At 41.2% G+C, this 12,730-nt stretch overlaps 1 non-coding gene across 1 annotated transcript; it reads left to right on the top strand.

The window, feature by feature from the left end:
* The first annotated feature begins 11,406 nt into the window (after positions 1 to 11,406).
* LOC112447627 (U6atac minor spliceosomal RNA) lies at positions 11,407 to 11,530 on the top strand. Its single transcript, XR_003035818.1, has one exon. It is a non-coding gene; the product is annotated as a U6atac minor spliceosomal RNA (small nuclear RNA).
* Positions 11,531 to 12,730: the final 1,200 nt, after the last annotated feature.

Raw genomic sequence — 12,730 nt, 5'->3', positions numbered from 1 at the left:
CAATTGAATTGTAGGGCTCATCACGTTCAGGGCGATACCATTTTGAAATAATTTACTGATTCTCAAACTTCAGCAGGTTAAAATAAGAATTAAAAAAAAAAAATCTTCAGATCAGAATCACCTGGAGGGCTTGTCAATGCATACATTGCCAGGCCCAGAGTTTCCAGTGAGGATTGTTAATTGCACTTCTAACAAGTTTCAAGTGATGCTGATTTCACATCCAGATCTTCAGGCTTTCAAACCATGCCTGCCCTTTGCTAAAACGCTTGGGCCTTTCTCTGCTAGCATTCTCTCCCACCATCTTAGGTCAAAACTAGCTTTCTCTGGCTCTAAAAGGACTTGAAGAGTTACCTGCTCACCTTCTGTAAAACAAAACTGAAGTTCTTGAGCTGGTAAGTGTTTTTGGTTCAATATTTTAGTCTCGAATTGTGCTTTCAACCAAATTTAGCTGGAGGGTTAACTGCTTGCTACTTGCTTTAAATTCTGAAGGGTAACTGCTACCCTTCTAGTCCCTCTAACCTGACTTGTTTTTCTTTTTGTTTTGAGTTTTCTTTGCACTGCCTGAACTCAAGTACTGCTTGTCTGCTGGCTCACAAAATGATATTTAAACAGCCTTACTCTGAGGCTGCAATATGTCACTTTAGTTTCTCTTAGAAAGTGAAATACAAGTCAACTTGACTCGGGATGTTGTGTTTGTTGAATCAAATGGCTAGCTGGTTTGGGACTTCTAAGAAATGTTTTTAAGTTAACAGCCTAGTAATACTATTTTGAAATTATTAACTTATCCCCCAAAGGGGATAAGTAAAATAAGGTATTTTTTGTAGTTTGACATCTTCAGTTTCACTCATTATTTGAACTAGTAGGCTTACTAATGGTTGCTGAAGGTTGCCTTTATAACTCCAAATGAATTGCACATTAAATTTTTTTTGTTGTTGTTGCTACTCAAAGAATTCTGTCTGGCAAACAGGAGTCTACATGAACTACACTCAGACCCGTTGACCCAATATGTCTGCTTGCTTCTCTTGGTGATTCACAGTAAGACGCAACAGGTGCTAATCCACCTAGGGCTGGAAAGTGCAACATAGATTTGAGGCAGCAGTGTCAAGTCTTACAGGTAATTAACACAGCATGATTTAGCTGGATTTGTACCAAGTGTTTGTTTGCCCATGCTGAGAAAAATAATGCTCTGTCCCTTTCATCAGTGGATCTCAAAAACGCTTCACAGACATTAATTAATACTTATCACACACCCCATCCTCCCCATTTCCAGATGAGAAAACCGAGTGATAGGATCTGGCACAGTCTTTTGCCTGCAGCCTTGAGGGTGGGTGCAGTAAAGTGTAGCCTATGAGACTCATTTTGGTCTTCTGACCTTGGGGTCATTCTTTTTCCTGTTGATGGAATGCTGTCACCGCCTCTTAAACTTGGACAACCAAGTCTAGCCCTTGAATTTAACCTAACTTATTGAAAACCCAAGAAAAAACTGGCGAATTTTGAAAAGATAAAAAAGTCTTTGTGTTATGTCCGACTCTTTGCGACCCCATGGACTCCAGTCCATGGAATTCGCCAGGCCAGAATACTGGAGTGGGTAGCTGTTCCCTTCTCCAGGGGATCTTCCCAATCCAGGGATTGAACCCAGAGGCACCCGCATTGCAGGTGAATTCTTTATCAGCTGAGCCACCAGAGAAGCCCAAGAATACTGGTGTAAGTAGCCTATCCTTTCTCCAGCGGGTCTTCCAGACTCAGGCATCGAACTGGGGTCTCCTGCATTGCGGGTGGATTCTTTACCAGCTCAGCTATTAGGGAAGCCCTGGGAAACATAAGTTATTACATATTATGAAGATAAATCATGAAAGGAGTTGTGGGTGTGTTAGCCCAGCTGTGTATGTTTCTGAACAGGTCTCTAACCTTGAGATAGGATTCTTTCTTGTTTAGTTGGCTTTCTGTGCATTTATTGGACTCTGCCTTTGGAAAGAGTGACCAATGGAGTAGGCATGGTCATCTTTTTGCATGTCAAGTCATGGGTTAGCTGGAAATAGAGGTTTACCCCAGGGAGGGGTCCTACACCTCAACTTGACTTTCTCTTGGACAGGTAGCTTCTCCTCCATGCAAGAAAGGGGTGCAGCTAAACTCAGCTTCACACCAAGTGTCAGCACCTGGCCTTCCCTGAAATGCAGGTGCCCAGCTCAGGTGACTAACTGCCACTTGCAAAGCTGCTCTCAAACTTGTCTTAGGGGAAGGGACAGCATTCCTCTAGTTTGGCCCCATGTGAGCCCAGGCCTACTAGTCTGGGTCCCCCTGTCTGCAGGGAGACCTATGCCTCTTCTGACCCCTCTTCTTTGAGTTCTAGCTTACACCAGGTGACACTGCTGTTTGCCCCAGTCCTTTGCACAGCAAGCCCATTCTAGGAGGTAAAGAGAGTTCTTAATTCTCATTTGGGCCTTCAGTCTGCGCATCTACATCACACAGTTCCAGTTTAGTCTCTCAGTTGTGTCCGACTCTTTGCAACCACATGGACTGCAACGCACCAGGCTTCCCTGTCCATCACCAACTCCTGGAGCTTGCTCAAACTCATGTCCATCGAGTCAGTGATGCCATCCAACCATCTCGTCCTCTGTCATCCCCTTCTCCTCCTGCCTTCAATCTTCCCCAGCATCAGGGTCTTTTCTAAGGAGTCAGTAGTTCACATCAGGGCAAAAGAATCGGAGCTTCAGCATCAGTCCTTCTGATGAATATTCAGGACTGGTTTCCTACAGGATTGACTGGTTTGGTCTCCTTGCAGTCCAAGGGACTCTCAAGAGTCTTCTCCAACACCACAGTTCAAAAGCATGAATTCTTTGGCACTCAGCTTTATGTTTTTCTTTCTTTATAACATTAGTATAGTACACATTTAATTAACATTTCATATATACATATACAAACACCCCCACATGTGTAGTGATGGATATTCATCAACTTCAGATTTTTCTTATGAAAAGCCTTCATATGTCTTAAGGTGGCAAAAAACATAGTTGCTGCTGTCCTGTATATAATCTGTACCTCTTTCCTTCTTGTCTGAGCTTTGGGTTCCATTTCTGTGCCTGAGGTCATTGTTGCTCTATGCTGCTCCATAAGATGATGTAGATTTTTATTACTGCCTCCCTGGTAGTTTGGTGAGTCTCAAGTGATGAAGTTCCTTGGAATTATCTACTAGAGATCTTGATTTAAAAAAAAAAATGAAGACAGTTTCAGCTTCCTGGACCCACTTGCAGAGATGCAGATTTAATAAGTCTGGGAGGGGGTCCAAATAGCTGTGTTTTTAACAGATATGCCTAGATCATTTAAATGCATGTGGTTCATGGACCACACTTGGAGAAACGTGAGTTGCTTTATTTTTTGCATTTGTTTATTTTGAGTACAGCCTTTGCCAGAGTTTTACTCTTGTAAAGTGGTGGTTGCTTACTTTGTTGGTTAAGCTACAAGAATAGCTTTTGCTACTTATCTGATCTCAAAACCTCTCCTCTTACCTGATGTCCTCTCCTGTCTGTGACCTCTTCATCCTCATGTGTTCATTTTAGTACATAAAGGTAAAAGAAAAAAATGTGTTCCTCAAGGAGCTTACCTTTTGGTAGGAGTTATAATTTAAAAATCTCCCCGTTACACATTGTCTTAATACTGTTAAGCACCCCCACATTATCTTAATATTGTTTAGCACCCCTTGCTGCTGCTGCTAAGTCGCTTCAGTCATGTCCGACTCTGTGTGACCCTGTAGACGGCAGCCCACCAGGCTCTCCCGTCCCTGGGATTCTCCAGGCAAGAACACTGGAGTGGGTTGCCATTTCCTTCTCCAATGCATGAAAGTGAAAAGTGAAGGTGAAGTCGCTCAGTCATGTCCGACTCTTAGCGACCCCATGAACTGCAGCCTACCAGGCTCCTCCATCCATGGGATTTTCCAGGCAAGAGTACTGGAGTGGGGTGCCATTTCCTTCTCCGTAGCACCCCTTAGGTGCAAGTAATAAGTTTTTGTTCAGTTAACTAGAATGGTATGCTTTTGGGTGGCGCAGTTCTTAGGAAATGATTATTATTGGTCAATTAAAAAGGTGTTTCTGTGCCTATGTGTATATACATACATAAATATACATTATACTATATAGTAAAAATGAGAATGCAGTTTAAGTTTGGCAAGTTTGATTCCAGTCCATGACAGCTGTTAATATTATACATGACTACACTGGTTCTTCATTTTATGATGGGCCGTTTCCGTGGTCACTGCCCACGTGGTACACACACATGCATAACTAACATTTGTCCCTGTGGCCATTTTATTTCCGATGAGCCTTTTTAGAGAATTGGGATTACTCATTGGTGGAGTATTCAACTGGATTCCCTTGGGCGTAAACGTGGGGAAGCTACATTTAAAGTACATTTTGGATGGGTTAGAAAAACCTGCTATTGTGAATGCCTTCGAACTGTATTCTGAGAAGTGCTTGTCTACCTTAAGATATAGCCATATGCTTAGAAAAATGAGTTTGGTTAATGATGGAATAAACAGAGTCAGACTCTTAATTCTGTACAGTCTCTCAGACTTAATACCCTCCATCTCTAAAAAGAAAATTCAGCATGGAGTATTTTCCAAACTTTTTTTTTAACCCAAGTCATCTTTGAGGAATACTAATTTTTTTTTTGGTAGGAGCGTAAACTGGGACATGCTGGCTGAAGTTAAGCCCCTGCTTTTCTGCTACCCTGTGGTTCTGAATACTTATAGATAAGCAAGATTTGTCTTTCTGCACAGTTGGGTCAGGAAGTTCCATCCACTTAGTTGCAGCTCTGGGGTTGAAACACTATTAATTTGTGGCTTCAAAGTCTATATTCACACCATTCCACTGACTAGAGCTGCTCATTCTAATTGTTTTAAACATTGTTGCTGTTAAAAAAAGAGGCTCCAAAGACTGCCTCCAGAGGTTGCTCAATTATTTAAGATGCTGATGCAGAAAAGCAATACATCCTTAGAAAGGCATGCCATTAATTAACATGTCTTCTGGCTGGTCATTGTCCTTCCCTTCTTATCCAGTTGTCAAGTTTGTTTAGTCCATTAATGACTAGAGGAGAGAGTTTTGCTGCAGCGCTAGAGGTCTTCTAAGAATGTGAATTATTAATGAAAAGCTTCATTTTGGTTTCCACCTTTCCTTGTGTGTGGAAGTGGAGGAGGTGGTGAGATGCATATGGGGAGAAGATGCTTGTATCCTGTACAGTGGACTTTTTTTTTTGGGGGGGGTGCTGTATTAGGAATTGGAGAAGGAAATGGCAAACCACTCCAGTATTCTTGCCTGGAGAATCCCAGGGATGGGGGAGCCTGGTGGGCTGCCGTCTATGGGGTCGCACAGAGTCGGACATGACTGAAGCGACTTAGCAGCAGCAGCTGTATTAGGAACTTTTATCTTGGTGCTCACCAGTGGGCTGAATTCATGATAAATATGCTTGAGCAAGGTTCTGTGTCTGTGTGTGTGTGTGTTGGAGGCTCTGAGGGCTTTTATTATTGATATCTTAATCACTTTACAAGTTGCATGTCATATACTGTGCTTAGAACTGTGCTTCCACTGCCCAGACCAATCTGTCGCAAACCATTGATTCATTCAGTAAGTGTGGGATACATTGGTTACCCTTCCACCCTGAGCCAAAGAATTCCCTGCTCAGGTTTGATAGATTCTGGTGACCTTTACGAGACTGAGCCACCAGGGAAGCCTCTAAAACTAACACATTCTGATAAATTTAACACATTCAGAAGATGTTACATGGGCATTTAGACTGCTTTCTCCAAGTCAGTTCAGATGGTCATCTGGAAGCCTAACCACTTGGAACCATAAACAGGCAGGTGTGGAACAGGCAGGCTGAATCCTCTGGCTCAGGATGGACATATAATTTTAATGTATAAAATTAATTTAAAACACAAAGAAATTTCACTTGTGCCCTGAGACCTGAGTTGCTTCCACAGTGTTCCTGCAAGTGAGTCTGTGTTTCTGAAAGCAGAGCTCTAATCTGTATTGACTGTCTGTGATGTGTCTGTAGGTGTCGGCCAGCAGGTGCCTATGTGGATCAAAGATGCAGTGACCAAAGGTAGTGGCTGTTCTTTTTTCTCCCACCCCCTCTTTGTGAGGAAGTGCTTGCATCTTAATCAAGAATAGTACATGCTTGTAGGAGTCTAATATTTTTTTTCATTATAATTCATAACTGTGCAGACAGCGAAGTGCCTCAGTCCCAGGAAATAAGCTCTCTAAACACTGCTCACCAGTGCTTCTTTCTCTACTCCCTGACTTGGAGTTTTCCTCGTGATGTGTTGCAGCTGGCTTGTCCTAGCCCACAAAAGCCGATGTTGTGCAAATCTCATATCGCCATGTTCAGTGATGGTAGGTAGTTTGAGACCAGCCAAGTTGAGAGTATTTACAAACCAGGCTCTCCCTTAGAGAAGACTGACTGTCAAACATTTACTAGCGCACCACTGGATTCTTCCCATCTAATCTAGTCTCCTAGGACTGATGTTTTGGCATGTAGAACTTCAGTATGTGTACAATTCGATCTGAATTAATCTGTTTCTTTGGATTTGATATCTTTGATTTACTTATCAATTTATATTTGTGTACATACTAGATGCTGGGCACTGTGCTAGGTTCTGTGGATAAAATATCTTATATTTACAATTATTTATATTTAATTTATAATATATTGAAAATCTTAGTCTTTTAAAATGACAGTTTTATGAGTTTTTATTTAAATAAATAATTATTCAATACATATAATGAATTATAATAAGCTGGCTTTTTATTATATTTATAATGTTGCACAAACATCACTTTTTAACTCCAGAACATCTCATCACCCTCAAAAGAAATCACAGATCTCATCTCCTGTCAACTGCTAATCTCTTTGGATTTGCCTATTCTACTGGACACTCCATATTAATTAAATCATATTACAGATGGATTTTATGTCTGCTATCACTTAGCATAATGTTCTTTTAGGGTGCCCCCACATTGTAGCATGTGTCATTACTTAATTCCTCTTTATGGCTGGATAGCATTCCAGTAAATGTACAACATATTGTCTATTTTTCTATAATAGACTATTTCCAATGTTTGACTATTATCAATAATGTTACTATGAACATTCATATATACTCTCTTGTATGAACATCTATTTTTTAATTCAGTTTTTATTTTTATTGTGGTATAGTTGATTTATAATGTTGTGGTTAGTTTCAGGTGAACAGAAAAGTAAGTCAGTTAGACATATATCCATTCTTTCTCAGATTCTTTTCCCATATAGATTATTACAAAATATTGAGTAGAGTTCTATAAGGAAGGTTATAGAAGGTGCTATAAGGTAGGTTCTTGCTGGTTGTCTATTTTATATATAGTGTTTGTATGTTAATACCAACCTTTTAAGTTATCCCACCCTAGCCCAGTGCTTCCCCTTTGGCAACCGTAAGTTTGTTTTCTTAATGTCTGTGAGTCCACTTCTGTTTTGTGACTGAGTTCATCTGTATCTTTTTAGATTCCACATGTAAGTGATCTCATGATATTTGTCTTTTTCTAGTTAACTTAATATGATAATCTCTAGGTCCATCCATATTGCGCAAATGTAATTATCTTGTTCTTTTTATGGCTGAATAGTATTCTGTTGTGTGTATGTACCACATCTTCTTTACCCATTCCTCTGTTGATAGACATTTAGGTCTTTTTCGGGTCTTGGCTAGGGTAAATAGTGCTGATATGAACTTAGACATGCCTGTATCTTTTTGAATTACAATTTTGGTCCAGGTATATGCCCAAGAGTGGGATTGCTGGATCATAGGGTAGCTCTATTTTCTGTGTTTTAAGAAATCTCCACAGTGTTTTCCTTAGTGGTTGCACCACTTTATATTCCCACCAACAGTGTAGGAGGATTCCCTTTTCTCCACGCCCTCTCCAGTACTTATTGTTTGTAGACTTTTTGATGATGGCTCTTCTGATGGGTATCAGGTGATACCTCATTGTGTTTTTAAATCTTTTGGGTATATAGGTATACACATGGGAATAGCACTTCTGGGATTATAACTTTAATTTTTTTGAAGAAATGTGAAATTGTTTTCAAGTGTCTGTTCTAGTACACATTTTTGCCTACATTAAGATTATAATTTCAATGTATCCTTTCAACAAGTTTTATTTTGTAACTTTTAAAAATTATAGTCATCTAGTGGGTATATGGAGTGGTATCTCAGTGTTGTTTTTTTTTAAAAATCTCCCTGATGCCTAATGATTCTGAGTGTTTTTCACACCTTATTGGCTATTGTGTATTTTATTCAAATCCTTTGCCTATGAATTCTAGACTTCAGTCAAATACCATTTGTAAATAATAACTTTTTTGATAATGTTCTTTGTATAAAAATTTTAATTTTGATGTCTTTTTTTTTTAATCCACTAGTTTCTTTTGCTTTAGGTGTCACGTTTAAGAGTCTGTTGCTTACTTCAGCTTTGAAGATTTACACTGAAATTTCCTTTAAGAGTCTGACATTTTTGTTCTTGTTGGAAGTTTGTGATTTGAATCGGTCCCTCTACTTGTTTGGGTGTATTCAGATTTCCTCTCTTCTTGAATCAGCTTTAGCATAGCAATTGGTGTGTTTCTAGGAATTTGTCTGTTTTATATAGGTTCTAACTTATTGGCATACAAGTATTTATTGTATTCTCTTTTTACCCCTGGAGAGTTGATAGCAGTGTATCTATTTTTATTACTCACTTTAAGCCTTTGAGTAGAGTGGCTAGGTTATGGACTGGGTGGTTACGTTATGGATTTAAAATTAATGAGTCTATTTTCTTTACAAGATATTAAGTTAGTTTGCCACAGTTGGGTGGATGCTAGTTGAAGATATAATACTCCTGAAGCAAAGACAAAGGACAGTTACCATTAGCTAGGACAGCAAAATTTTTTGGTGCTATTTGTATATTAGATCAGATCAGTCGCTCAGTCATGTCCGACTCTTCGTGACCCCATGAATCGCAGCACGCCAGGCCTCCCTGTCCATCACCAACTCCCGGAGTTCACCCAGACTCACATCCATCGAGTCAGTGATGCCATCCAGCCATCTCATCCTCTGTTGTCCCCTTCTCCTCCTGCCCCCAATCCCTCCCAGCATCAGAGTCTTTTCCAATGAGTCAACTCTTTGCATGAAGTGGCCAAAGTACTGGAGTTTCTACTTCAGCATCATTCCTTCCAAAGAACTCCCAGGGCTGATCTCCTTCAGAATGGACTGGTTGGATCTTCTTGCAGTCCAAGGGACTCTCAAGAGTCTTTTCCAACACCACAGTTCAAAAGCATCAATTCTTTGGTGCTCAGCCTTCTTCATGTTCCAACTCTCACATCCATACATGACCACAGGAAAAACCATAGCCTTGACTAGACGAACCTTTGTTGGCAAAGTAATGTCTCTGCTTTTGAATATGCTATCTAGGTTGGTCATAACTTTCCTTCCAAGGAGTAAGCGTCTTTTAATTTCATGGTTGCAGTCACCATCTGCAGTGATTTTGGAGCCCAGAAAAATAAAGTCTGACACTGTTTCCACTGTTTCCCCATCTATTTCCCTTGAAGTGATGGGACTGGATGCCATGATCTTCATTTTCTGAATGTTGAGCTTTAAGCCAACTTTTTCACTCTCCACTTTCACTTTCATCAAGAGGCTTTTGAGTTCCTCTTCACTTTCTGCCATAAGGGTGGTGTCATCTGCATATCTGAGGTTATTGATATTTCTCCTGGCAATCTTGATTCCAGCTTGTGTTTCTTCCAGTCCAGCGTTTCTCATGATGTACTCTGCATATAAGTTAAATAAGCAGGGTGACAATATACAGCCCCGACGTACTCCTTTTCCTATTTGGAACCAGTCTGTTGTTCCATGTCCAGTTCTAACTGTTGCTTCCTGACCTGCATACAGATTTCTCAAGAGGCAGATCAGGTGGTCTGGTGTTCCCATGTCTTTCAGAATTTTCCACAGTTGATTGTGATCCACACAGTCAAAGGCTTTGGCATAGTCAATAAAGCAGAAATAGATGCTTTTCTGGAACTCTCTTGCTTTTTCCATGATCCAGTGGATGTTGGCAATTTGATCTCTGGTTCCTTGTCCTTTTCTAAAACCAGCTTGAACATCAGGAAGTTCATGGTTCACATATTGCTGAAGCCTGGCTTGGAGAATTTTGAGCATTACTTTACTAGCGTGTGAGATGAGTACAAATGGCAACACGAAAAAGGTGATGCTCATTCAATGGGTTGTGTTATAGGTGAAGAACCCTGAGTTCATGGAACCCAAATCTTTTATAATGGGAAGTAAGTATGCCTACCCTTTGCTCCACAGGCAGGCACTCAATTTTTAAGGCTCTTTGCTATACAAGCACCTTAAATATAGTCTGGAACAAAGTGCAGTTTGTGCTTTACCTGCAAAGACATGCAGAAATAAGAGAAACTCTGGAGAATGATCTTCAAAGTCAGAGGAGTATGCAGAAAGTAGGGCATGAGAGACAGCAAGGACTTCTGATTTCAGTCTGTGTGGAGGGATGTCAGGCTTCCCTGGTGGCTCAGTGGTAAAGAATCCACCTGCCGATGCAGGAGACACAGGAGACCTAGGTTCCATCCTTGCATCAGGAAGATCCCCTGAAGGGAATAGCAACCCACTCCAGTATTCTTGCCTGGAGAATTCCATAGATGGAGGAGACTCGTGGGCCACAGGCCATGGGGTCTCAAAGAGTCAGACATGACTGAAGCGACTGAGCGCACACACACGCACAGAGGGATGCTGTTGTAGGGTTTTGAAGGAAAGTGGCACATGTTCATTTATATTTTGAAAGAATCACTCTGCTTCAGTGTAGAGATTAAACTGTACGGAGGGGGGAAAGACTATATGGAGAAAAGAGAGCAGTTAGGCGGCTATTAAAATATGCAGGTCAGTGATAATGATGATTAATTTAGTGGTGGAGGTAGGGATAAGTGATCAGACTGACAGTTTTGATGGCAGAATCCACTGGATTTTTCTGGCAGGTGGGATCAAATTTGGGAAGAAAATAGCAGTTAAATAGGACTTTTATGCTTTCATCTGATCCACTGAATGCATGATGGTTCTATTTACTGGAATGGATAACCTTGGGGTAGAATTAAGGTTGTTGTCGTTTAGTCATTAAGCCATGTCCAACTCTTACGACCCCATGGACTGTAGCCTGTTAGGCTCCTCTCTTCATGATATTTCCCAGGCAAGAATACTGGCGTGGGTTACCATTTCCTCCTCCAGGGCATCTTCCCCACTCAGGGATGGAACCCGTCTCTTGCAGCTCCTGCACTGGCAGATGGTAAACGCTGAGCCACCAGGGAAGCCCAAAATTAGGTTGGGGAACTGTAATCCAGAATACTATTTTGGAGTTATATGAAAGGAGGAAAGGTTAGTACTCCCTTGACAGAGATGCACGAAGCCCTTGGCCTGACAACACACATATGGTTAAGGCATTTCCAGCTCCTTTGTAGCATCTAACCACTGTTTTTGGGACTGATAAACCAATTTGCAGGACAGGGATAGAGATGCAGACATTGAGAATGGACTTGTGGACACAGCAGGGGAAGGAGAGAGTGTGACAAATTGAAAAAGGAGCATTGATGTATATACACTCCCGTGTGTACAATAGATGGCTAGCAGAAAGCTGCTATAGAGCACAGTGCTCGGTGCCCTGTGATGACTTAGAGGGGAGGGTTCGGGGAGTGGGAGGGAAGCTCAAAAGGGAGGGGGTATATGTATACATATGGTTGATTTTTACAGCAGAAACTAACACAATATTATAAAGCAATGGTGGCTCAGAGGTGAAAGCATCTGCCTGCAATGCAGGACACCTGGGTTTGATCCCTGGGTTGAGAAGATCCCCTGGAGAAGGAAATGACAACCCACTCCAGTATCCTTGCCTGGAGAATCCCATGGACGGAGGAGCCTCATGGGCTACAGTACACAGGGTCGCAAAGAGTCAGACACGACTGAGCGACTTCACTTCACTTCACTTAAAAAGAATACAATTGACATCCAGGAGAGATGCAGGGGACATCACTGGGTATAGAAATCAGTGGTTATGAAGAGATGAAATCTGAAGATAAACTATTGATTCCCAAATGTTATATTTGTCACTTGAAGTCCTGAGACTTCATGAGAAACATTGGAATAGAGTATAAATAGAAAATGAAGTCAAAATACTGAATCCTGGTGTCCTTCTGACATTTGGCGGTCAGAAAGAAGAGGATTCAGCAACCAAGAGGAAAAATCAGGAGACAACTTGACCTTGTGTGCATGTGAGCTCAGTCGTGTCCGACTCTTTGCAACCCCATGGACTGTAGCCCACTAGGCTCCTCTGTCCATAGAACTGTCCAGGTAAGAATACTGGAGTGGGTTGCCATTTCCTACTCCAGAGGATCTTCCTGACCCTGGGTAAGTAAAACCGATGGTAAAGGTAATAAGGGTGGTTCCAACACTAGGTGGGAGTCTGTCTTTGTTTAGAAAATACAAATGCCAAAATAACTTTGAGTCCCTTGGCATGTAAATTGCAGATATTATGATTGCTAATCTGCTGTTCATGCAAATTAAGCAGGGATTTGGAAGGATGGGGGTGCAGGGGTAGAGGTTTGGTGAAGGGACTGGGAATGAGGGGAGAGTAGATGACAACGTGGTGAGGTGGCTGGAGAACTTGTAGATTTTATTTTAGTT

This window comes from Bos taurus, chromosome 7 (assembly GCF_002263795.3).
Source record: "Bos taurus isolate L1 Dominette 01449 registration number 42190680 breed Hereford chromosome 7, ARS-UCD2.0, whole genome shotgun sequence".
NCBI lineage: Eukaryota > Metazoa > Chordata > Mammalia > Artiodactyla > Bovidae > Bos > Bos taurus.
The sequence above is the reverse complement of the archived record's forward strand: the minus strand, read 5'-3'. Positions and strand labels throughout refer to the sequence as shown.